Source organism: Apteryx mantelli, chromosome 1, assembly GCF_036417845.1.
Source record: "Apteryx mantelli isolate bAptMan1 chromosome 1, bAptMan1.hap1, whole genome shotgun sequence".
Lineage (NCBI taxonomy): Eukaryota > Metazoa > Chordata > Aves > Apterygiformes > Apterygidae > Apteryx > Apteryx mantelli.
The window spans coordinates 38,990,813-38,995,381 of NC_089978.1; positions in this window are offsets into that span (position 1 = coordinate 38,990,813).

Sequence of the window (4,569 nt, forward strand, 5' to 3'; positions counted from 1 at the left end):
GCAGTTGTACCTGAGTATAAATGATATTTTACACTAATAGTAAAAACCTGTGATGAAATCCTACTTTCAAAGAACTCAGCAAGAATTTGTTCTTAGGGGATTATTACTCATGGTTCCTGATCAGAAGAAGATTAAAAGGTAATTTATGTGAGGAAAAACTTGCAAATAATTATAGCATTTCTATGGTATGTTCTCCAGAAATTCAAATGCCTCACATGAATGCCTGTGTTTATATACAATGGAATGGGTTTAGCCTGGATTTCATTTATACAATGAATAGAATATGAGTAAGAAGGAGAACATAGTTTTCAAACTCAAGCTTACCTAGTAGCAAACATCCTCACAACCACATTAGTATGATTTCATTGCAGCACCATATTAGTAGCTCACACAGATTTTTTTATTTCTGATATGATCTTCCGTCCTCTATCTGCTTTTCACAGTCACTAATTTCCAGTACCCTACCCAACAGGAGCAGCCTTCTCCCCATTTATTTACCAATAGTACAGAAGGGCAGAGATACAGGGGAGGGATCCCTGTGGTTATGTCTAAACTGTTAAATAAAAGATCGGGGGGTGATCTCAAGCCCCCATTGCTGTGTGTTCACAGTGCTCAATTGATTGGTTTTCCTCCAGTTCATTTTTGGACCGCTCCAACCAGTTCTCACTAAGATGATTTCTGGGCCCACCTTGGGAGGCAGTTCACATCAGATCCCACTCCAAAAAGCAGTGTGGATAAGGTTACACTGGTGTTGGTTGTTCTACCCTACTGTGTTAAACACTACCCAAAACACTGCACTCTCAAGCACCCATAAGCTATATCACAGGGCATGGAGTACTTATCCTAAGTTTCATGCTATAAAAAACACTACTGCAGTAAGCTGCAAGAAACTTACATATTACTGCAAAAAATTTGAAATCGTTGTGCCTCTGAGCCACAGGGATACCACAAGAGTCTCAGGGAATGCCAGTATCAAGTATGTTACCTGCACATGGCTAGTTTGCTCCAGAAAGACCTGTGGATATGTAGTTAGTCTGTGACACCTGACTTCAAAACCAAGGATCAATCTCTGGCTTTCTTTTCGGGGTAAGATAGGCATAATTGCATAATTATGTAGTAGAAGCGTATTCCTGCCCCATAACTATGATTCTGAGTGAAAAAGGGAAGAGAAGGTGCCCCACGGTGCCAACAACCTTTCCCACAGCTTTCACTCTCGAACATCTCCTACTTCACATCTCAAATTCTCATCTCTTCCTGGTCCAAAGTTCCCATCCCTCCAGTCCTTCTGTTCCAAACTCATAAAAGTTTACCTCAGATCTTCCTCAGAGCTAGGGTTTGGGGAGGAGGGGAAAATGTTCCTTTTTTCATGCACCGGCTGAATCATGCAGGAGACATGGAACCAAAAGAAAGGCGCAAATACGAATATGCCTTGCGTTTTAGCACTTAGGGAATTCAGTGAGCTGTCTGCTTAGTAACCAGTGGAAAGCTTGCCCTTTGGTTACAGGCTTGACTTTTTATATGTTCTGTTTGGAAACATCTCTCTCACAGCACAGTACTCAGCAACTGAGTGCTTATGGAACAGACAGGTTTAGGAGTACACTTAGTCTATAGACTCAGGAATGAAAGGTTTGTCTGAGTGATATGTGACCCCTGAGGCTTCCATTTCCCTGAAAGCTCTTTAACCCTAAATGCATAAACAAAACAGGGGGGAAAACACAGTCATAAGCACATGCACAGCACGGAGCGCTGTTCTACAACATTCACCTCATAGAGTAAGCAGCAGGACAGCAATACCATGGTGATGTGTTTAAGTCTTATGAAACCTTTACATCCCTTTTTTTTTTCCTAGGTTTTATTTCAGTTTTGGACTTAACAAACCTACTGGGAGTTTCATGAGACTTTTTGTTTCCCCTCAATTTAAACCGTTGATTTTTAAGGGAATTGTAATAAAAAAATTGCATTTCTAACTAAATGAAAGCCTATGCTATGCAAATAATGATGATTCTACCTTGAAAGGAATTCTGGCCCTGCTTCTAGGATTACCGATGGAATAAAATTAAAAATAAAAAAAAAAGCACACAAGTACCCACCAGATGAGAAATCACATTCTGTTAAGAGTCAAATAAATATGATACCTTGAAAGTTTAGGAATCTGAGTCTAGGCATACTAAAGGCTGAATAGCAAAATACTGTATTTCACTATTCTTCTATCGATAGTGCTGGACTACTGGACTCAAAGTAACATTTACCAGTCATCTTTTATATAAAAGCATTTAGCTTGCTACGATAATATGAAGCTACTCCTTTCTTTATTTGTAGTATTAGACTCGTTATCTATTAGCAAGAAAATGTTAGCTATTTAAAAAATATATATATTCAAATTCAATTGGAGTTTTATGATTCCATGTCATTCCAGATAATTATTGATTCAAAACCACATGCCTGAAGTGTGTTTTTCACAGTGTAGAGGACTATCTTTATGGAGGCTGAACAGCACTGTAATGCCATGGGCATGGAAAGGAAACCACCATACCAGAGACCTAAGACAGACCTGCAGCTGCAGCTCATAATCTGAATTAGACACAGATAATCAATGGAATTCTTTACAATGGGATAAGCAGTAACAGTCAAGGTGATAGACAGACAAAAGTATCTCTAAAGTGTGAGTTTCCTCACTTAGACACTATCACAGGATAGAGTGGATGACCATTTAAAACATTTCTGTCTTCCCATTGACAACCAAGGAAACCTAGATGACTATCTTAGACTCAATTTGACTTTTCAATGGCTAGGTAAATAAAATAAATCCCATTTTATTTTAAACAAACTGTTTGGGTTCCCTCTATGATCCAGAATCTAAATATTTCAGTGTGTTTGGAAGAGGAAGCATTAACAGTTCAATAGGACATTTTAGTTCAAATTTTACCTGCATTCCCAGGTCAGGCATGAAAAGAGCTAAGTAAAACACAGCATAGAAGGCATCATTTTACTTTCCTACCTTCTTCTCCATACATGTTCAGAATAAGTAACTGATATAATGTGCTGATGATAAACTGCCAAGATAGGCAGAGATAGACTATATTGAAGCTGTACAAAATGGCCTCCATCGTGCCTCATTTTGGAACATTATCTTCTCTTACATGAAGCCGTCCACCTAAAGTAAATGCTGACATACTCCATACATGGAGAGAGAGGTGTCTGAAGGCATCTCCTTAGAGGGAGATCCTGCTTGCCTTTTTTAAGGTGTTTCTTGCTTCAGGGAAGCAATCAGCCACACTCACAATCATTAGAGGAACATCAAACCGAATAGCCCTTGGCTTCTGAAATAGAAAATATTTAGCCCCAGCTTAATGAAAGAACATAAAATCATATGTTGAGTCCAAAGTAGATCATTTAGTTCAAACATACTTATCACTGACGAGCTCTGCCACTTTTGCTGAAGCATAATAATAAAAAACAAACCAATCCAAAGACCTTAGTGTCTGCCAGAGGTAGGCACACACAAAACATGCAAAATCTACTCATGATAAGGCTTCTCTGTAATGCTGCTGTGTCCATTGTAACAGTTGAAGACAAAATATTCCCATTTTCCTCTCAGACAGAAAAGGCTGCAGCTTCCCCTTCCCCCTCTGTCTTGAACATCACAGCCTCATGGCACATCATTTTCTCTGTGCATAGGCAATGTCCTGTCTCATTTGCTGCATTTAGTCTTCTGAAAAGCTCATGTGATTTTCAGCTGTGTCCAAGCATTTTCTGAAAGTGTCTAATTTTGTATCGATGGAAATGTAATTTCTTAGTTCGCTAATACAATCATTCACTTCATCCATTCCTTCTCTAATTTTAAAGATTATGTCTTCTTCTGATCTCATTATTATTACACCTGTCATTCAAAATGAGAGGAGGAGGAGGGAAAGGACTGGAATTTTGACTCCCTGATGAATTTCATCTGTGCTTATGGAAATCAGGGATGTGATATTCATTTTGGAGTATCACCACAGCAAAAACAGAAGCAATTCAAGAGCAATAAAAACCCAAATTTGGAAGGCCATTCTTCCAAATGGGAAAGGGGAGGATTTTTTTTTTTTTTTTTTTACAGGTACTACTATAGCGCCCAAGAAACACAGTCATAGAGGAAGCATAGGAAAAAACAATCCCCCCCCAAAAAAATGACACCCCCCCCCAGAAAAACAGAAAAACAGACACTTATTCCTATTTCTTGTTTCTTTCATACAACCACATATGATTTTCACTATCGGTTAGACCATTTTCGAATTGTTAGGTATTATATAGATCCCATCTATATCGTGGAATAAGATTTTAGACCAAATATAATACAGCTAACTCTCCAAACAATAAGAATTCACACCATAACAAGTCATGTCAAGACAGACAGATTTTAATTAGTTCTCAGTGCAAGGGGAATTCAGTAAACCTTTTTGTCTTTTCTATGTCTTCTGAGTTGTGAAATTCAATCCATAGCTGATCTTGGTTCTCACCATGGTATCTGAAGACCAAAAGCAGAGTCTGTCAATAACCAGTCCATTTGGTATCCTCCAGTGAGGAAAGAGC